Source organism: Catharus ustulatus, chromosome 5, assembly GCF_009819885.2.
Source record: "Catharus ustulatus isolate bCatUst1 chromosome 5, bCatUst1.pri.v2, whole genome shotgun sequence".
In the NCBI taxonomy this organism is placed as follows: Eukaryota; Metazoa; Chordata; class Aves; order Passeriformes; family Turdidae; genus Catharus; species Catharus ustulatus.
Window position 1 is genome coordinate 66,569,834 of NC_046225.1, and position 22,510 is coordinate 66,592,343.

At 39.5% G+C, this 22,510-nt stretch overlaps 1 long non-coding RNA gene across 1 annotated transcript in view; it reads right to left on the reverse strand.

The window, feature by feature from the left end:
- Positions 1-2,430: 2,430 nt before the first annotated feature.
- LOC116996297 overlaps positions 2,431-22,510 on the reverse strand; it is a 59,344-nt gene continuing 39,264 nt past the window's right edge. Inside the window, exons 2-3 of the long non-coding RNA XR_004417927.1 lie at positions 21,259-21,349; positions 2,431-2,480 (exon numbers count right to left, since the gene is read on the reverse strand). This is a non-coding gene — a long non-coding RNA (uncharacterized LOC116996297). The remainder of the gene's footprint in view (positions 2,481-21,258; positions 21,350-22,510) is intronic.

The following is a 22,510-nucleotide window of genomic DNA, read 5'->3' on the forward strand; positions in this document are numbered from 1 at the left end:
TTTCCAGCACAACTTTCTGAAAACTTTCCACAAAAAAAGAAAAAGAATATTTTTCAAGTAGAACCCCTAGTATTTGCAAAAGGGTCAGATGCAAGTTGGGTGTCTGGCACCTACCTGATGCTCACATGAAGGTATTTGGGTCTTCAGCTGCTGGGAATGAGCACAGCAATAATAAATATGTAATGCTGGGAGTTTGTGTCACTCTTGCTGATAGAGTTGACCAGTTAAATGAAGGATAATTGCAAGTGTTTTGAAAGGTCTCTTAGGAACACAGTCCAGAACAATGAGAATGTGTGAATATTTCTTTTTCTTTGCAACTGCACTTCAAGGAAAATGTCCTTAATTTCTAAACTCAAGCCCAAAGTGGGTGGAAAACGTTGCATGGATGCAGATATTCCCTGTGGAAGTGGAGCTGCTTTGGCCTGAGATGATGCTAAAGCAAGACCTGCAGGGGTGCACGAGGCTGTTGGCAACAACAGTGGTTTGTCCTGGAAGTTTTGGGGCCAGTTCCATTCTGTTTTCCAGTGGAGACTGGACATTAATTACAAGCACAAATCTTCTCTTGCCAGTGCGACGTTCCCAACCTTTCCTCTCAGTGCAGTTTGCAAATGTTGCATTTGCCCAGCTGACTGTCAGATGAAGATTTTTGGTGTGCAGTTTATAGGGCCAAGAAGGTTGATCAAAATTGCTCTAGTCTCTAAAAACTAGTTTTGATAGGAATCTAAGCCAGTTTATGGGAAGAAGGCTGTTGGCTGTATTTGCTTTGTTCATGTCCAAACTGTCCACAGCACTGGGCTGTGTCACAGTGGTGTTTTCCAGTCACCTCTGCCCAGACAATGAGAACTCTGTGTTAGCTATGAAACTGCTTCATGGAAATAGTGGTAGTGTGATCAACAGAGGATTTTCACAGTGGTCTAAACTTTGAAACTAATTCTTTTTGACTAATAAAAATGACAAGTGTTCCTATTTTGAAATGTACATATTATCTGTATGAAGCTTTTTATTATGTCAAATGTTATGATTTTTAAAGGCAGGTATATATATAAAGTGTACCTAATCCCAAGAGCATATTTTTTTTCTTGTGCTTAATACCAGGCAACAAGGGAGGCAGGAAAAGTGAAAATTGAAAATAGAACATGAAATATGAACTAAATCTCTTCAGTGCAGAGTCAATTATATTATTAATTACAATCAATGACTATGACACTTTTTTACCCCTCCCTACTCTCTGACTACTTTACTGTGCTCAAAAGGTACTTCCCAGAAATATTTATTCACCTGTAAGCAATAGAGCAAAGCTGCAGAGCTGCAGAGCCAAGCCCTGAGCCTTGCAGGGCCGTGGTGCTGGTGAGGTCTGTGCCATAGGAACAGGAACAGCTGCAAGGGGCTGAAAAAGAGGAATTCACAGAGATGGAATTAAGGGAGGGGTGTTAAAGAGTGTCCTTTACAGGGTTTGTGCAGCTAGCTACACAGGCCAAAGGGTGTTTGGAACAGTCATAAGAACCTGAGCAGAAAATCTAGAAATCATATACACATACATGCACATATATGTATAATAGCAATATATTTTTAATACATACATAATATAGCTATATATACAAAATAAAGAGCAGATGCATCTAACAATTCACATATATATAGCTCTGTGCTGTAGTAACTTATTTCAGTTGCCTGAATATTTCAAGAATAAGAAAGGTAGAAAAAGTTGGAACTTTGATGTCTCAGAAAATAAAATCAAAGTTCTTCCATAACTTTGACACCAAAAAGCAACTTCTTTACTCCTTAAAAAATATTTCTAAAATTTTAAATTGAAAAATACTTCTTTCAAAACTCTACTAACACATTAAAATCCGAATATGTATAGTTCCCATTTGTCACCTTTCTATGGGACCTGCAATGTAAATAGTGAACATAAAATGCAGTATAAAAAACTTTCCCCTTTTATCACAAGCACAGCATTTTATCCCAAACTCCAATTACCAAAAAAGTAAAGTAAAAACATAGAGGCCATTATAAATATGCTTACCAAACCCGAGTTATGAAGATACCTACTGATTTACAAAAAGGGAAATACCTTTTTGAAATTGTTGAGATGCATGGAGACCACTGCTCCTGTATGTTACTGTTCATGCTTGGATTCTGTATGTCTGTTGCACTTATGTATAAAATACTTTGGAAATTAAAATGGTTTATTAATTTTATTTGTAATGCCTAGCCAAGTGAATGTGTGAATCTTCAACACAGGTAATTAAAAAAGAAAAAAAAAAAAAAAAAACCCACACCAAGACAGAAAAACCCCAAACAAAGAAAGAAACAAACAAACAAAAACCAGCAACAACAAAAAAAGGTGTGAGGGGAGGAAATGAGAAGCCTAATAATGACAGAACTGATGTATTCTGAATTAAGATGTGTACCTGGGAAGCTGTAAGGCCATCATCACCTCTGTCTCTGGGATCTCTGTGGCCAGGACTACCCACTGCCTTCAAAGTCAGGGAAGGGGAAAAAAAATTAAAATTAGTAACTGATGGTCTCCAGAGTGTTTGTTTTGAAGCTGGATTTTAATGCAAGCACAAATGTAATTTTCATTAAGGCATCAGAATCATATCTAAAAAAAATCCCTACAATTGGCACTACTGGTGTGTTCTCCAAACAATGGCCTGCAAGAGTGGAACTAGAGTAATTCCCCTGGAATTGCTGGTTCCAGCATCTCTGCAGAAGTGATAGCAAGATCTCAATGTTCTAGATGTGGGCAGTCAGCATCCAAGCCAACACTGGGTGTGATCAAGGCCAGGCTGGGTCTTGAGCATCCAGGTCTAGTGGAAGGTGTCCCTGATCACGGCAGGGGGTTGAAACGAGAGGATTTTTGAGATCCTTTCCAACCCAAACAATTCCCTTTAGCAAAAGAAGCAATATCCTATTTTGCAGCAGTGCTTTGATTTGTAGGGAACTTCTGTGTAAAACAATGGTGAGAGCACTGAGCCAGGATGTGTGAGAGATGGCTACATTTAGTTGCTTCTTCAGCCTGAATAGATTTCCCAATATTCTGCCTAAAGGCTTGGATGTTTTAGCTGATTGTTGATTTCCTGATAACTGAGAGACCTGGATTTGACCTGATATAGAATCAGATCTTCAAATACCTTTAAACAGAACTCACAGATGCCATGGCAAGCAAGACCCCATGAATATAAATATCCTTGATAGACAACAGAATCAGGCAAAACAGATTCAGATGATACAACATTTATTAATGATGAAAACTTATCTTTTCCTCACTCCTCCTCTCCATAACAAGAAATCTGGGCATCCTGTTATGTCTGGTGAAGGCACAGTGCAGTCAGGCTTCTAGTTCCAGATGAAATGCTCAGTCCACATGTGCAATGCAAATAATAATAATACAAAGAGAACTCTATATTTAATAAATGAACCTCTCTATGTAGAACATTATTTTATTTTGAGCTTGTTTTTCTCTGATCCTAAAAGAGTTTTTTTCTATTCCTCAGGTACTTCAATACTCAGTACAGAATTATGCTATATGAAAAAGATAAATTTTATTTTATTATACATTGAAAGAGAGCATACAGATAATGGAAGTCCTTAGCAAAGCAATGCAATCTGATATAGTGCCTCAGCTGAACAGAGCTTACCATTATCTTTCTTATCCCTATTTCATAGTTTTCACTTCATGTCATTTCTTTATAAAATTACTTACATTCAGTCTCTGTTGCAGTATGGACAGTCAGAGATGTGGAGATGACATATAATTAATACAGCCTTTCTTCCCTCTTTCTGTTTCAGATTATAGACCTAGATTTTGGACAAGTGCATAAATTTTGTATTATAGCATGAGAAGCAATTAATCCCATTAATAAGCAATAATTCATATAATTCAGATCATGGGCTGTCACTATGAATTACTTCATTAGCCAGCTTTTTACCCTAGGCTAAAAAGCCAGCTTCATTAATTCTGTAGAAGGCTTATTTTCTTCTCTTGAAAAAACACAGTCGAACCCATTTAAAGGAATACTCCTCTTAACAACAGATACCATCCAAGGAAAAAATTATTCAGCAGCAGGTCTTCATACATGTTAAACTTATTTCAAAGATACAACATTTATATCACATTTATATATGGAATGAACGTCACCAGAAAGATATTTGTTATGAATAATGATTTTCTGCATTGTGAAGGATCCCAGTTATACTCTGGACCTGATAATGAGCATATCATGCTCACATGGAGTTGAATATACTTATTACAAATCATTTTAATGATGCATTAACTTTTAATTAGATCTGCACTTCAAATTAAATATACAGTGAAGTGAATATAACTGGAATGAGAAGGGAAACTTGGGCAAGGTTTCCCCACATTCATTTTATCTCTTCTGAGCTGTGACATTAACACACATTTTATTGAACACCTTCCTTATTATGTTACATCCTGGGAGTTGCAGTGAAAAGTATCAGGGAGGAATATGGCTTTCAATGTTTTCCCTGTGTAGATCTCCAGGCAAGTAAAGGGAATTCTGCAAATCCAGTAAAATACAACTGGAAGAATTCATTGCTGTAATATTTAAGACATGGTCACTATATGTTCTCTCTAATCATAGTACTAAAGGAAGATATTTATTAGCAGTTCAACATGAAGAAAAAATAATCTGAACTTTCTTCACTGAATTAAGAGGTGTGTCTGTGAGTGAAATGCTGCTCTCCATGAGCAAAGATGGTGGACTTGTGAGGATTGTAAGGACAATTACCCTCCAATGAAGAAGCTAATGAATAAAATACCACCTTCAACTACAAAGTCAGAAAATGAGACTGCCCTTAAACTGTTTTCTTGTAAGACACAAGTAAAACATTGTCCTTTGGTCTCATTTCTGCATATTCTGGTGTCTGCAAATGAACTATTAAAAGCAAAATAAATGATATGTCAATAAACCAGATTTACTTTTATGATTGAATGATAGTAGAGAACTTTCTATAAATATTTTTTCCACTATTTATAAAGAGTTGGTTAATGCCCTGCCAGGCATGACACTGAAAATTTTCCATTTTATGTCCTTAATACTCAACTCTTTCATTATTCAGTATGTCTGAATATTCTAATCTGCTCTTGAAGAAAAAAAAAAAGTACAATATCAGAGCCCAGGACAATTATGTCACATTTTTATTAAATTAACTGTGGGTTGTAAGTTTACCTTAACAACCACAAACATTTCTAAATAAAACCAACATTACTCTTTGCTTGATTTTTTCCAGATGAAAGGTTTTTGGGTTTTTTTTCAAAGGAAATTATTATTTTCATGCTGCTATATACTAGCGAAGTGGTGAGAAATGCTTCCTCTTATTGAGATGGCAATGGTGTAGCAGCTGTGATACAAACACCACGCTGGATGAGCAGCAAATCTTGCAGTGTAGAATTGTTCCAGTAAACGTTAAGTGATTTGAAAAGACCTGACAGGCGAGAACAGCAAGCCCTGGAGTCATGTAAAATGCAAGAGAAATACCACTTTATGGATGCTTTATGATGGCTTCAGAAACAGAAACAACAAACTAGCTATTAAAATATAATTTAGAAATAATATTGCTCCCAGTTTGAAAACTATCTATGAGAAATAAATTCTTTTACATTCAAGAAAAATCTTAAGTCTTAAGAGACGCTCTTATTTCTTGTAGATGGTTACATTTGGCTGGACTGTACGGAAATAACATTCAATTATATGCTACATTGGTACCAGTCAGAATAGCTTATAGCTGGGGAGGATCTCTTCCCTCCCTCTCTCCTTGGTGGCATATTTTTCAGTGTATTTTAACAAAACCCTCAGAAACAAACAAGGGAAATTACTCAACATCCACCAGAAAGTGTGAAGAGTGAAGAAAATGAGCATGCAGCAATAAGCCAAATAATCAATTAATTCAGCAGTGCCTGCTGGCTGTGCAATGCAGTTACCCCAGAAGGCTCTGCAAAGCCTGGAGCCACAGAGGAGACATTTCTGGTGTAGCCATTTTGTAACAGCAATTCTAAATCTCGTTCTGAGCTGAGAAGCGAGGAGTAGAGTGTCTCACAGAAATACTAGAGGGATTTAAGGTAGACTAGGTAGAATTTATATCCTTTCTTGGTCTTCGGCCAGGGTACTAAAGTTGTCGCTCTGCTAGGAAAGAGTGCCTGGGGATTCTTAATGACCAGACATGGTCATGACCTCTGTTTTGCAAGTAATCCAAAAAACAACACATCCTACAGAACATTGATCCTTACCACTAAGCAGAAACACTGAGGGAGGAAGGACTGCCAGGAGGAAAGCACTGCCAGCATGCAGCTTAAGGGGGAAAAAATTCTTGTGCCTCAACCTTTCTGCATCACTGCCACAGGGTTCAGTGTTGCAAATTGTCAGTGCCATTGACCCCACTTCTGTGAAGCACTTAAGCGTGTGCTTAACTTGGAATTAATAAAGCGGTCAGGAAATGTCATAGCACTTTGCAAGCCTTCTATTCCTGCCATTTTATTATTCACCTAAGCAGCCACCAATTCCTGTCTTTTGTTTCAAGGGGATGTGAGAAAAAAAATAGGTTTTGTGTTTGTGCTGTGTATTAATGAAAAAAAAGCTTACTGCAGTGTTCTTACCCTATCAGGTCTATTCAATAGGACAATCCACACATTACCAAGTAGGATATGAATGCATACTGTCCTATCTGTGCTGGTCAGGTAAATGACTGGCATTTACCAGAGGCTTAACTCAGCAGTTCTGGGCACCTGTAAATCCCTAGGCACCTGCATCTGGTCCTTCCTCTCCCATTTGTTGCACATATTTCCAATGTGAGGCTTTTGTAAGAAATGCAGCAGCACCTGGTGTCCAGTGAGCAAGGGCTCAAGGAGCCCTTTTTCCGCTGCTACTTGGACACAAGAAGTTGCTGTGTTTGGCTCTGGAAATCTGCTTGGTGGCTGTGTGTCCCTGTTGCTTGAAGTGTGCATTTAGTGAGTTTTCCTCCTAGGACTGTACTTGGAGAGCAAATTTCAAAGACCAAATGAGGCGTATTGTGTATTTGTTTCATGGTACCTAACTCAAGGATCACCTGACATTTTAATGGTCTGCTCCAGCGTATATTCTTGGGGGGCTGATCACCCTGAAGTTCCCAGTAATTGGATCACAGGAGTGTATTTTCATTCTTGTCTAGAAGACATAACATTTTCTGAGTTAGCATAAATGGGTCTGTAGCAATAGTAGCGGCAAGAAGAGCATTTAACTAAAGGATTTTCTTCTCCTCCTCCTGTAGCAGAGCCAAATCTGTTGCCTGTCAAGGCAGGGTGATCACTGACAGCCGTGATGGATGAACTGGGAAAGAAATATTTATAGATATTCATATTGTTTTTATTTCCATCTCTCCATTCATTGCTAACCTTCCTTCATCCATCCCACATAACATGCCTGTCGTCTTTTATACATTAATTCCGAATTCAAATTCTTCCTTCTTCTTTTTTTTTCCTAGAATTTTATGGTCTTTGAAGATGATGACCACATCTGTTCTTTAGTTATCAAATATGTTTCTTATTTTAATGATTTCCTTTGTCTTTCTAAGTATCACCTTCAGCAGATCTGAAGTTTTGTTGCACTGATACTTTTCTCATCTCCCATTTACTCTAGCCTGAGGAGAATTTTGCTCCTCTTGCTCTCAGAGGCTTTCACTTTTCTCTGTCAGTTGTCATACAGCTGCAATTTGGGCAAAGTATTATGCCTTTAAGCTTATCTATTTCTGCTACCTTTGTCTTTTCAATTAGCTGACAAGACAAATGGAATAAAGGACAGTTAACTCTACTTACTGTAACTCTACTCTTTGTGTTTTGGTTTGGGATTTCATTTCTTTTTTTAAGCAACTGAGAAGTTGAACAAACTTGGAGACTGTTTTGTCTTTAATTAAAAATACTGAATGCACAAGAAATTTCAGATAGTCCCATACCACCTCTGCATCTCCTCAGAATGGAGTGGAGCACATCTGCATGCATCCAGATCCTGAAATTTCTCCCTATTTCTTTTCTTCTACGTCACTGGGCTCTGAATGAAGCAAGGGTGTGAAATTTCCCATTATTTCACTTAAGCTTCTTCTTTTCTCCTTCTCATCCATGACTCTCCTGTGTGGTGCCAGGGGAAGCCACAACAGAAAGCACATCTGTTCTGCTCACACTGAGCTGGCTCCTGCTGTGTCAGCCCAGCTTGTCAGAAGGTCCCAGGCCAGGCTCTGCTCTGTGAGGGACCCATGTGCATAATAATCTAACTAGAGCTGGACACCTACTGCCAAGTATTGCAATCCCAAAGCTGCCCCTTTGGATCTCACTTTTCACATCTGTATAACTGGTCTAGTCTGAAGTTCCTTGTGTGGATAGAAAGGGAGCACATGACTCTTGTGAGATGCAGATCTCACCCTACATCACGCTGGTGTTTTTTTAGCTTTTAAAATAGAAACCACCAAATTCCCTGTGTGATGCAATCATAGAGATCTTGCATTTCCAGGACATTATATAAACTCATCATGCTGCCTGGACCGTTCTGCATGCATCTGTCATTTATAAGCAGAAACTAAGAAAATCCCTCAGCTTGTTTCTGAAACTCAAACATAAATGTGTGCACTGCTCAGGGGACAATTGCTTGTCATCTGTTTTTCAAGGGTTCTTTTAACAGAGATTCAGCCAGCCAACACATTGTTCTGCCATGCAGAAGCTGATCTCCAGAAAAAATATTTATGCATGTAAAAAAATTAGAATAAAGGGTTATATGTCCCTTCATTACTGTTTCATTTTGTATTCTCTGTAATAGCCCATATCATTATAAATTCATGATGTAGTCCTGTGAATGTCATTGTTATTTAGCATTAGTTAAGCACTGGTTAATAGACCCTCACCATGTTGCTGGGCCACATGTAGTGAACACAGTCACTGAACAGAGACTTACTGTGAAAATTGTGCTGCTCCTTCAAAGGCTGGTTAACATTCCAAGTGTTATTAGCACTTTTATCAATTTGGTCAAATTTGACTAGTTACAACCACTTTATCCTAAAATGAATGAAAATGGGATTTACTCTTATTTTTTAAGCTAATAAGAATATTTGTTGTTATATTTTTTTTCTTTAGTATTGTCCAAGTACCACCTTCCAAGACTTCACCACATCAAACATCAAAGTGCCAACCACAAGCCAAAGGGTAGAGTCCTTCTGGGACTGCCAGAGTGTCAGTTGTGTAATGCCTCAGTTACACCACCTTGTAGAACTCTGCTTGGCTCCTTTTGACCACAGTGATCAGTCATTTCCTCATCTTTCTTTTCTCCATCCCTGGCACTTGTAAGATATTTTCCAGCAGTTTGTTCCCTGGTCTCTCCCAGCTGCCACTCTCCTCTGGGCACAAATGGGAGACAATCAGGAGTGACTGAGGCTCTCAGACAAGTTCTTAATATTCCAAGGTTTCTGCCCAGACACTGAAGTTCAGGAACCTCTTTTGTCTCCACACAGCAGAAAGACACATTTCTTCCCAAAGAAAGCCAAGATATTTCATCATCAAGAGGTGCAAGCAATTATCAAACCCATGGTTCCAGTCCAGCATATTACTTGCCAGGAAAACAGCTCACTTGACATTACTTGTAGACAGTTCTCAGCATCACACAGTGAAAAATTCCTAAGAAAACACATTTGGCATCATTTTAGCCTGTTTCTGCTTGGTTCAGGAAATCCCTCATTCTTTTTCGTCATGACTCCATTTAATTTCATTTCTATGGCAGTGTTTGTTATATGGAAGTTGTTAGCTAAGAGAAAAGTAAAATTACAAAAAAAAGAGAGCACATTCATGGTCTTATTGAAATAACACTATTGTCTAAAATGAAATCTTTTTTCCCTGATCATGGCTACTTCCATGACTTCCTTACAATTCAGAGTATGTGCCTTTGTGAAAAATTCCTTAGCCCAGCTCAGCAGAAGCCAAAGGGACTGGCTGCTAGGTGGGATTTTGGGACCAGTGACCTCTGGACAATCACGTTTTTATCACTGCAAACATTTCCAACTCTCCCAGGTGTGAAAATACCCTTTGGAGACCTGCCTAAGGTGGGCCAGATGCTCCCAATACAGATCCTTTTTCTGCATTTGAAGCCCATGTTTGAACTGCCATACGCTGTTATGCTCTGAGCCAGTTCTGACCAGGAATTTTGATACTTTCTCCACCATTCTGCCAGGCATTCTGTCAGGAATCAGTTTTACTGATGGCTAGAGAAGAAGAGAAATTTGCTTTATCTTGGCAGCAGTGGGGCACATCTCTGCTGAACCCTTCTGAACCCACTAAAACACATTTTGGTGTTCTGTCTTGATAGTGACCACCAGCACAGCAGGCAACACAGCAAAGGTATCCAGTGAGTCAAGACAGCACAGAAAAAATTTCCCTGAGAGCTATCTGCTTGGGTTCTGGGGGCACTTTTTGGTACCACAAAAAGATGCTTCAGAGCTGTGCTTCTGACACCCGTGCTCCCCACAGAGCTCAGTGGGTTCACAGTGCCAAGGTGGCAGAAGTTCAAAGTGGAGTGCAAAAGGGAACATGCAGGAGAAAAATACACTGTCCTTTACGAAATAATGGCCATTTCTTTCTGCTTTCTGATATGAAAATAAATGTTCTCTTTTCTAAGTTTAAAATTATTGACATATACTGTTCTTTGTACACTAGTCTATCATTAAATTTTCTTTTCAGGGCCACACCATCTTAAAAAATAATGATCCTTCCTAGGAAGCAAGACTTTATTTTGTAGGAAGAAAATATGAGTCCTCTGCTCAGTAGTTCTGTTTTCCTTTCGTGCCTTCTGCTGACTAGCATAAAAATAGTCAAATTTTCAATTTTTACAATCTTCACCTGTGAAGGTTTCAACTGACAGATCTAAAACTCAGTGTTCTCCTCTGTGCTGCTCACAAAAGACCCAATTTTGTACACGTATATACCTAACCACGTGTCCAGTCATTCCCCCCAAAAATTTCCCCAGTCTAGTCTAATCTAATCTAATCTAATCTAATCTAATCTAATCTAATCTAATCTAATCTAACTGCCACAGAAAAGACATTTCTTCCCAAGGCAGAAAAGGTGATTCTTTTGGTTACTGGAGCCCAGGAGAAGTTCAAGAGACCTTTAGAGCGTTCAGCCCAAGGAAACCTTATTCCTACCTGCACTCAAAAATATTTTTTAAATACTAATTAAAATTTAATAAATAAAATCTTGAATAAGGATATCAATCTTTAATTATTCAACTACTAAGCAACACAATAAAAAGTTAATATGATTATAATGTGTTATTAATGAACAATTAATTACTAAAATTAGGAGGTAAAGCTGATGGCTGAGGAAGTGGTTTAGTGTAAATTATTAAAAGAGTTTTGATCTTCCACCTATAGGTTTAGAAACGAATATGGACCAAACTGCATTTTCAAGCTACACAGACATAAATCTGCAGGAGAAAACTGATTATATACTTTCTTGTAGTGATTGTTTGATTATGTACTTTCTGGTAACTAATGTTAGAGATTTTCAGAGTGCTGTCTGGTGGTGGAGATGATTGTTAATTAATTTTATCAGAAGATATATATTTCCTGAGTACCACTGTGAAGGGATACAAAAGTCAAAATCCTAGAATAATTTCATTTTGAATTCTTATTTCAGTCATTTCATGACTATAAGGCGCACCCTTTTGACTAAAATTTTGATGGAAACCGGGAAGTGCGCCTTATAGTCCGGTGCACCTTACATATGGACAAAGTTTGGAAATTTGCCAAGCCGGAAGTGCGAGCCACGAGCCAAGCCACAAGCCATGCCAGCCAGCACTGGGGGCGGGGGGGAGTGCTGGGGCCTGTGGCATGAGGAGGGTGCTTGGGACTGCATTTAAAGGCTACACCAATCTGTGAAAAATGTTTGCAAATTGAGCACCTGCCAGTAAACCCCGCAATCGCACGATTCCGTTACTAATTCGTTACTTTGTTGTGCATGGATCCTCGCCGCAAAAAAAAGTGCGCCTTATAGTCCAGTGTGCCTTATATATGGACAAAGTTCGGAAATATGCCGACACCCAGAGGTGCGCCTCATAATCTGGTGCACCTTATAGTCGTGAAATTACTGTATTTACTTTTTCAGCTCTTCAGTTTGTATTTTTATTGATTGCAAATTCTGTGAACATACAAATAGAGAACTTCAGACACAGGAGCTGGCATATTTCTCACATTCAGCACTGGAAATGTAAAGCCAGAAGGAAAGTCTGTGATAATCCAGTCCAGTCTTTTCCAAAACACAGACAATGGCATCCCATCTGCTGAACCATGCACAGAACCCAGGAACACCTCAACAAACCAAAGGCTCATTTTTAAAAAGGCATTAAGTTTTATTTAAGAAATATCTGCTAGTGAGGATTTCACCATGAACCTGATAAAACTGTGCCAGTGATTATCAAACCCCCACTTCAAAGAGTCTAGTTTTGTCTCCAATTGAATTTCAGGAGTACAAATGCATTGAGATCCTAGGACAACAGAGAAGAGTCTGAGTCCATTCAAGTGGTTTCAGCCTCCTCCTCCTCCTCCTCCTGCTCCTCCTCCTCCTCTGCTTCTCACTGCATAATCTCTCGCAAATCCATCCACAATATTGCCATCGTTTCTTTAGCTGACTTTCTTCTCATTTCCCTCAATTCCCACACATTCCACTTCCTGTATCTCCTCTCTACTCAACCTTGCTTAAATTTCAAGCAACCTGTAGAGATCCCAAGGACAACTTTCACAACAAGGATTTGTACACTAATTTTCTGTCATGGTTGGTAAGTTAAGAAACAAGGAACTTATTCTAAAAAACTACATTTTCACCCCTTATAAGGATTCTCAAATAAAGAAAAAATGTATTTTTATAAGCCACTTAAGAAGAAAGATGTTTCTTTGCTTACATAAATTACCTCTTTTCTTTGTACTAAAACTGGTAAAGAGCTGCTAAAAGTTTTTGATACTTTTTGAAACATACCATTCACCTCTTCAGACCTATTTTTTTACTGTGCCTGCCTAACTGCCTGTTAGGCAGTTTTAACATAACACTATAACCAGTTATGGATACATTATTTATTTTATATTTAGGACCGTTTAGCACCCTTGAATCCTATGAATCATCCTCCATCCCTAAGCGTGTAAATAACACAACAATTTCCTTCACCAAGGCTTCACAGGGAGTTGAATTCAATACTTACAAGCTGAGTATTCAAGTGCCAGAGCTGTGAGTGTGACAACTATTCACATTAACCACAGTTCTAGGTTTCAGAATGTCACAAAATAAAAGCCTCCTTGCAAAAAATTCCAAGAAACTGAATGTCAATCTCAGTTTTCAATCCTTTCATTGAAACCTTTTCCAGAGCACGTTGCCCTTATATTTCTTATTAAGTTAGCCTTTAAATCATTATAAATTCTGGTTTTATAATTACTAAAATAACAGCTTTGTGTTATTGCTTTCATCTGTCCACTGTGGACATAAACATGGTATAATCATAGCCACATTTCTTTTTCTTTCTCCAACACTTCATTTTTATTTATGATCAGTCCCATATAAAGGGAGAAATTTGTTCTCAGTGTGAAAGCATACGGCCCTTGGAAGAGAAGAGAAAGAAAACAGTGAAATGTGTGTCCAATTCAGCCAGAAAAATTATTCCATTATGATCAAGACTTGATAAAAAAAACCACAACACTTCACATCTTAAGCAATGGTAGTACAACATTGTATAAAACTTGTGGGATGTTTCAGCCTAGTTCCAATTTAAAACCTGTATTAATAGTGCAGTTAGCCCTTTAAAAGCACAACAGTTTCCACAAACCTCCAAATCCCAGGTAATTAGGGTTTTCAATCATGACAATGTTCTTATAATAATGGCAGTTTTGGCAAATAGCAGGTACTCATAGCTCACTGAGGAGCTGTATTCTCACTCGAGACCTGCCATCACCAGCCTAATTGCTTCCCAGTGATACAATAGCATTTTTGTTCAACTATCATCTTTTGTTATTCTGGAATTGGAACTGAATATTGTGAAATTTAACTTCTCTGTTCTAAGCTACAAAGAGCTTTTCATGGCATGTTTAAAAAATACTGGCATGTGCAGTTTTCTCTTGTGTTTACAGAGAGAATGAGCATTTATTTATCACAAGAATAAGAGTCTGGGATTCCTTAAGTTGAAACCCTCTGAAAGTTTGAAAAATACAACACATAAAGGTCACTGGAACAGAGTAGATGAGAGGACTAATGAAAAATCCACAGGACCTACGCTTGCTTCAGTTACCAGCCAAGAGCTTTTATATCCACAACTGGTTCCACCAGATCTGTGCTTGCAGGCAGCCATGCCCATGTCTTAAAGAAATCAGGACTTTATTACTGTAAATGTCCATGTATTACTAGTATACCAGGTAAGACTGGCAATTTCAGGGCAGAAACATGAAGCAAGTCTGAGAATCCTCATTCTGCACAGAGCAGATGGGGTAGCAGTAGCCCTGCAAGAGGCCATGGTAGCCACCCCAAAGTGGAGACACTGCAGTTCTGTCCTGCATCCTCACCCTGCTGGCATTTGTCACAGATTCCAGACATACTGCATGTCATTTACCTCTCACTGTGCAGCAGCTCCCCTGTGGCCACCACAGTGATGCAAACACTACATGAAATACATAAAGCCAGTGCTCACACTGCTTGGGGCTGGATGGTGCATAAGCACTTCTGTGAAGTCAGGGCAACTTCTTTACTTTCCCTCACATGCTCTTTTTGTCTCTTTCCAAAAGCACCTATTTAGGAAGATTTATTCTTGTGTTTTCAGTTCTGAGGAGACTCCTTTAAACTATCTTTGGCTGAATATACAATTATTTTTGGTTTCTCGGCTGATTGAATTCCATTACTTTAGCAGAAAAGAAAGAAACTCCTCTATAAGTAAAAATGTCCCAAACTGCCTATGCATACTACTATGGAGACAATATTTTGATCTGGAGGGAGTCTTGAAGTCATGAATCCTTCTGAGTTAGGACAACTCCACATGAGAATTTCTCAGTCTGTCTGAGCAGTGCTTCTCCCAAAATCTTGCTTGTGCTACAGTAGCCAAGCTTGCGATCAAAAAAGCAAAAATTACTTCAGGTTCAGGTCTGTACCTTGTTGGAGGGACCACAAGGGCCTCAGGAAATCTGGAGATGTAAGAAGGTTTTTCCAACAGCTGTTGCAATGTGAATCTTTGGTGGCACAGAGCATGCTGTCTGGGTTTGCTCCACCTGCTAATTTCACCACTTTCCCCCTGTAGTTTTTGTAATCAGCTGACACAAGCATGCTCTATGTAAAGGAATCTAACACTGGGAATTGTAGTGGCTCTGTAGAGCTAAAAGAAAAGACACCAATATTCATTTATAGCAATTGCAAAATTGCTTATTTCATCTTTCTGAAGGGCATAAAGATTATAATTTATCCTAAATTTAGTTCTTTGAGGCCATAACCAGCCTTTTCTATTGTCTAAGTTGATAGCTATTCAGCATATATTAATTCCCAAATGATCTGTGTTAGAATCAGCTTTGCAGACACATTCTGGGCAGTCAAAGCCAGGACAATAAACCCCCACTGACTGTGTCTGCCCAGTGTTGTGGGGACACCAGGGCGCTCCTTCCTCACTGGCAGGCTGATGCTCTTCCTCCATCTCCACCAAGGAAAAAGAGCTCTGTTTCCCAGGGCAGCTGATATAAGATGGGCTCTCAGAGCCCTCTGAGGAAGTTTTTCCCATCTCAAGAGGGAGCAGGTTCAGCTGAGAAATTTCTGCCCATAGGAAGGATGAGAAGCTGATCCCAGGAGCTGTTTGAGGGGATTGCCTCTGTCTATGTGGAGTAGCAATGGAACAAAAGACACACTCCTGGAGCCAGCTGGGGTCCAGAACTCTGGCTCCAGCCCCATGGGCCCCTGGAGTAGATGTGGTCAGTTGATGTGATCAGCCACTGCACACCACCTGCCTATGACAAGTAGGAGGATCAGCCTGCCCAACAATGACCCTGTGGAGGTCATGGGTGTTTTTCCAGTAAGAACAGACCTCAGGGAAGCCTAGGGCCCTGTCTGGCAGTCCAGCAAACATCCATGAACCAGGGGATGTGGCAGCACTTAAGGATACAAGCAACAATCTTCCCCAGAGCAAGTGGAGAGAACAACTGCATGGAGAACAGGCAAACAGTGTAGGGACAGGTACCAAAGGTGGCAAAGAGGAAATGGTTCTGGGAAGGGAAACAGAAGCAGTAAGGTATCAGCCATGGCTCTTCTTCTCCAGGGCATTTTCTATTCACAGGATTACTTTGGGATCCCCAAAGAAACTTCTGAGCCCACTATAGGACAGGAAAGTCTCCCCACCTAAACTCGGATAAACTTTATTTAACTGATCTAATTCACTGTAAAGATCATCTTTTATTATTCACCAATATCAGAAGAATCAATAATTTGCCAACCATCCCATTAGCAATGATAGGCAGTGAGAAGAGAGTAAGTTTGAAATGGATTATGCATTGGAAATTCACTAGTGCTGCTCCTCTCCAGCCTGGCCTGATACACGTTTTTAACTGATATTGCTGGAATGAAACCTGGCCCCTGTGTTTTATGGAGTTGTTCATAAGTTATACCTTGCTCAGCTCATTTGGATGAAATGGCCTAGGACTCCAGCTCTGTAACAGCATCATACTCTCTGGATTTAATTTAACTTCAAAAAGTAAATAGCCTGTTTTGTTTTGACGTCAAAATAGTTCTGATGCTAGAGTGGTTGATATCCGAGGGACTTGGCCATCAAAGCCCAGTTGCTGTCAACATGCCCATTATTAAAGCCAAGTTTTTAAACTACTTTCCAGAAATATATGACAAACTATCCTCCTTCACATATGCATAATTTTTAACATTCACGTTGCTGGTAGAGAGCCAGAGCTGCTGTGTTAGCTGCACTCATTAGGATCCCAAATGGCTCTGTTAAAACCAGTGGGAGCTGTTTTGTTCTGCCTGTCACAGCAAGAGAAAACTGGGATGCAGTAACTGTGCTGTGAACATACTTTTACCTGCACATATGTCCCAAAGGTTACTCTGGGGACCAATAAAAAACAAGAGCACATCACTGTGGGGCTCTAGCAGGCTGTCCTGTGTTCTTCTATTGGAGCTTCTCTACACTGAGAATAAATTCCTACCCTTCACCCAGAAACAGTTGTTAGTGCCTTAACTGAAGCCGTAAGGGAGGACAGGTAAATGTGGAACCCTGGCCCTGTGCTGATGACAGTGGCACACTGAACACATCAAGGAAAGGACTCACAACTCTTGAAGTCTCACTCCACAGCATTGTTCTGTGCTGCCTACTCTCTCCCTTCCATGGAGATGTTCCTTTCACAGTTTCCTTCAGCTCTGGCTCCTTCCAGTGAGTCATGTTGCTGTCATGGACATGCTGTCTTTGGTTCAGTTGGTTCTGCAGCATTGTTTTCAGTGAAAACTCTGATAAAATAGAGTTTTCAGGCCTTGAATGTGATGTGGAACATGTATTTATTAATTAGATTTCATTACATTGATTCTAATTTTTATAAGTTTGGAAATTGTCTGCAACTGATTTTTAAGTATAAAAAGAGTTTTGCTTAAAATAATGTGCTGAAAAGGACAAAACTGATAACATATTTTCTTTTAGTCCTCATTCTGCCCTCAATGGCTGACAATCCAATTTAACAAAAAAAAATATATCATTATGGTGATATTCCCTAATTTCTTCTCCTCTTTGTCATATGGAACTCTAAGCAGGAGAATGTGAGATTTCTTCTTCCTTTTTAGCCATAATTGTTTGAGCTCTCCTTTGCAAAAAGAGATGGAAACAGGAGAGCTCAGTGAGGCTGCCCAAACATCTTACGCCCCTAAATGCCCCAAGAGTATCTGGGACACGCAATGTGCCAGCAGATGGGATGCAGACCTGCAGGGCCCTGGACTCTGTTGGACTGGCAGCTGGAGGGGATGAAAAATACCTGAAGGCACTTCATCAGTAGCAGATGCCTTTGCTTCAGCAACTGAAGGAAGCCCCAGAGCCCTGTGATCAGCCTCTGCATTGTGCTGTTTGCCTCACCTTTCACCATCACTACAGCTGAGCTTATAAAATTGTGACTTTAATATGGTTCCAGAAATCTTAATTTGCTCCTGGCCAATGGTTCAGCACATAGCAAAAAACAAATGTAAATATTTTTAATATCTTGATATATCTTTGCTCTAAAGAGGAAACAGAAAACGACATGCCAGCTATTTTACTGGGTCATTGCAAAATCCATATCTCCCCCATGCAGCAATCGTTAATGCAATGGGAGCCATACGGTAACATTCAGTTCAAGATCTTTACCATGATATCATATGCTGTGAGATTTACTTTGTCAGGGAGGAGGAGACTTGAGAAACCCAATGAGCTGAAAACACAAGCAGGGCAGAGAGAGGGAAACTGAGCTGAATATCAACAAAACCTTTATTTTCAAGCACCTTTACCTCCTGGAGCATAAAGGTAGATGAGAGAAAGGAGATGTGTGAATTGTCCCAAAGAGCCCATTTAAGTGGTTTTTGACTTATCATCAGAGGAATAAGGAAGCAGTGGGACTTGGGTCAGGATCAAGAGTGTATTTTAAGTGCTTTTTCCCCCTCAGGAATCATTCTGGGAAAGGCAGATGAGAGAGAGGAGAAAAACTAGACTGAACCTCAACAGAGCATTTGTAAGTGCTCCTTTTTTGCTTTTAAATTCCATATTTAACTTTTTTCATATGGAGGGAGAAGAGACTGAGGCTGTGGAAATCACAGAAAACCACTCATAGAGAGCTCTCTGACATTTCTGCCTTTTTCCTTGTCATTGAAAGAGATACAAAGAATTGGTGTGAGACTGAAAGAAAAAGCCCACACCAGTGAAAGCACTGTGTGTGTAGTCCCTGAGCAGATTCCAGGCCAAATCCTGACATCATTACCAAAATGAATTGCATTTTTCCACACTAGCTACTCCCAGGCATTTAAATAGGGATGTACTGTGTCCCTAAAAATAACAAAATCAAGCTACCTGGCAAGTTCACAATATTTATATGTGTCTGTAGACCCTCTCCACATTGGTCAGCTTGGCAAGGGGGTAGAAATGCCATATATTGAAAGGCATTCCATTGAGCGAGGACACATTGAAGAACTTAAATTTGAAGACTCTAGACAACATTTAGACTTATATTAATGTTGTCTGAAATGAAACTTGAGTAGGTAAAAGTAGTTTTTAAAAGTTCCAAGAAAAAAAATATTTATTTCACAGAAAAAAATATTTCATTACTTTTTAAATAAGATGGCATGTTATCCTCAGGGAGGTATGTCACAAATCTCCCATTCTCTGATAAAATCAAACTTTCATTTGTGATTTTTCTGCAGAGATCCCCAAGCTACAGCACAGAACAAGAGACACACAGAAGACAAAAAAAAAATTCCTCACGAACTTTTTATTCTGAAGTGTGCTTTCAAAAAAGGAGGTCATATTCATTGGTGCCAAGGGTGATATAAGGTTCATAATGATCACCATCAAAAATAATTCCTTAAATCAAAATGTGCTCTCATTTTCATCTGAGTAGCTGCTCCCTCCTTCAGTTCCAAAAAGCCTTTTCCCCACAACAGCAAATAGAGTAATGAAAATCTGATTTTTCCTAAGTAATTTTTCTTATTAATATCTTTGGGGCACCATGGCTAAAACGTGTCCTTATGATATGACCCCTAATAGATACACCACCAAAATCATGTGATCATGTTTGATTTTGTGACCACTAAATAGATAATTGGATAAGAATCACTCTGTCTACTTGATGCTGCTTGACCAGGTCTTAAAGACAGCTCGAGTGTAATTTGATTCAGAGTTTTATTATTTGCATGTCCAATGTTTTCAATACTCATAAAATTTGCTTTCTTTTCCAGTGTGAGCAAAAAGCTTTAATTGTTTTCTAAAGCTTTCATTTTTTCCAGGGGGAAGCTTTAACAGTAAAAAAACCTGAAAGGCAGGAGCACAGTCCATGCCTGAATAAGGTGAGCAGGTAGAGCATGAAGGGTGCACCATCTGCCCAAAGTACTCCAGGCATGTTAAAGGTAAACAAAATTCAAAATAAATCACCACATTGGATTTTTGGGTGGGTCCAAAACTATGATTTTTCAGAAGGATTCTTTCATGTGTTTGAGTTGTCCTTTCATTGATGAGGTCTGGGAACCAAAGTGGTGATCTACCCACACGTCTCAAAGTCATCTAAATGGTCCTATAAATTACATCCTTACATACCTGCCCATGGAGCACTGCTAAAGTCCCTCAGAGGTGAGCTCCAGTCTGGAAAATATTGAGGGAGGCATTCTCTCTAACAAGAGAATTCTACTTGGTTAAGTCCAAACACCCCCTGAAGCTGCATTAACCCCAGCAGAGATTTATTTGAAGGGGCAGCAAGGGAAAGAAATTTCATTTTTCCGTACCCTTAGAAGGAAACAGTTCTGGCTTTCATCATTGGGATGAAACATATGAATGATACTGCATCCCAATGCCTGTCCTGCATAACTGAGAAGGAGTGAATAATCTGAATGTTTAGTTTTTGTCAAAATAAAGCATTTCAATTGAGAGTAAAAGAATTATTTTGTTTACACCAAAAATGTTGACATTTTCAAGATCTGTTTGTAATCCACATGAAGACAAATGTCAAAATTGCCCAATGTCCTGTGAAATGGAACTTCTGCCCCCTCTGTCCTTTGCTTGAAGCAATGAGATATTATGTGTGAGAGGATGAATTAGTGTTCATGTCTGTTCAGTCCTAGCTATCTACATTCAAGAAAAGTTTCAGTTACTTCCAGTCATGATGACAACTCATGATTAGTTCCAGCTGCAGTGTTGACATCTGTCTACTGCAAACTGAAGAGACTGTCAGTTCACCCATTAGCAGCAATTCAGCTGGGTTTGAGTTCAGCATGGCAACTTTAAACCAAAACAAGTGTTTCAAAACCAGTTACAAAAGCTCATACACTCTATTTTCAAGATGCCATTACAGTGAAGGACTGTCCTTGATATTTTGGAATGAAGCTTGGTCTTCAGATCTTTCCTGAAGTGAGACAATTTCAAAGTTTCTTTCTTCTATTTCTTTTCAAATGGAAAATGTCTGCTCTGAAATCTCATTAGGTTTCCATATTTTTACCCTACTATTAGCTCTTACAGAATTTGAAAGTAGAAAGGAATACAAACTACTTACCTTGGATTCACTTGGATTTTTCTTGACTTTCGCACCTTTTAAAAATAACTTTGGACTTAGGATATTTTTGGCAAGGCTTCTGAGGACCTGTCTGCCAGAAAAGAAAACAAAATTACTGATCTGGTGAGAAGCAGATGGATTATAAAAGGTACCTGGCACGGAATAGATGTGAAAATGAAGAGCAGAGAATGAATCTCTGGTTGCAGTCTTTCAGGAAAGTGTTCCATTGGCCATGAGGATTACCAGAAAAAGGGTCCTCCATTTCTTACACATGCAGTAAATATTAAGTGTTTCAGGAAATCAGGGATGACTTTTGCCTGTGGAAGTGGTTTCATACTACTGTACAATGAAGTTTCTGCCCTCTCCTGGTTGGAGAAAATTATTTCCCAGTTCTTCCATGTCTCCTGGTTCTTGTGGCATCTCCGAGGCTGAGCTCACACCACTGTCCCACTCCCTGAACCCTCACTTCACCTTCATGCTGGCTAGCCCCTGGATCAGGGTGGGAGTAAATCTGCCTCACAACCACACTCAGCAGCAGGGAAGGGAACCCAAATGCCACCAACAGAGTGGATGGACAAAGAGGGACCGAGCCACACAGAGCTCCACATGTGAGCTCATGCTCTCACACCACCTGTGGGAGCACTACAGGCACAGACCACAATGGACAGAACCTCTGTTTTCTTCCCTGTGTGGACTCACCTTTGGAAAATTGCTGAGATAAGAGCCCAATAAGAAACTTCTTTCCACAGAAATGAGCACAGCACTATATACCTGACAGATGATTCAAGGAAAGCTCATCAACCTACCAAAATGGTAAAGCAACTTTCACTTTGAAGAACTGTTTCTGCACATCCCTATTCAAATTCATTGTTCTCTTGGATTTTCTAGAAGAAATCATTTATTGTTCAATAAGTTTGATAGTATACTTAGCTAAAAATCTGTAAAAACATTCAAGAATGCCTTCTCTTCCTTGTTTTCTAGCCAATGCCCTGCTTCGACTCTGTCAACATGCCACACTTGTTCTTGTGAGAACTTGCATTTTCCATGCATGCTCAGTTTGTGTGTGCACAGTTGTGCCACACCCATGCAACCACTGCCATTCACTGTTTACATCTGTTTGGTTCCCAGGGGTGGCTTTCATGGGGATGCTGTCATCAGAAGAGGTTTTGCTGCAGATTTCAAACCTGATACTTTTTATAGCCATGTAGCACGCAAAATCCTCCAGTCCTGAGCTCAGACCTAGGGCTCCTGG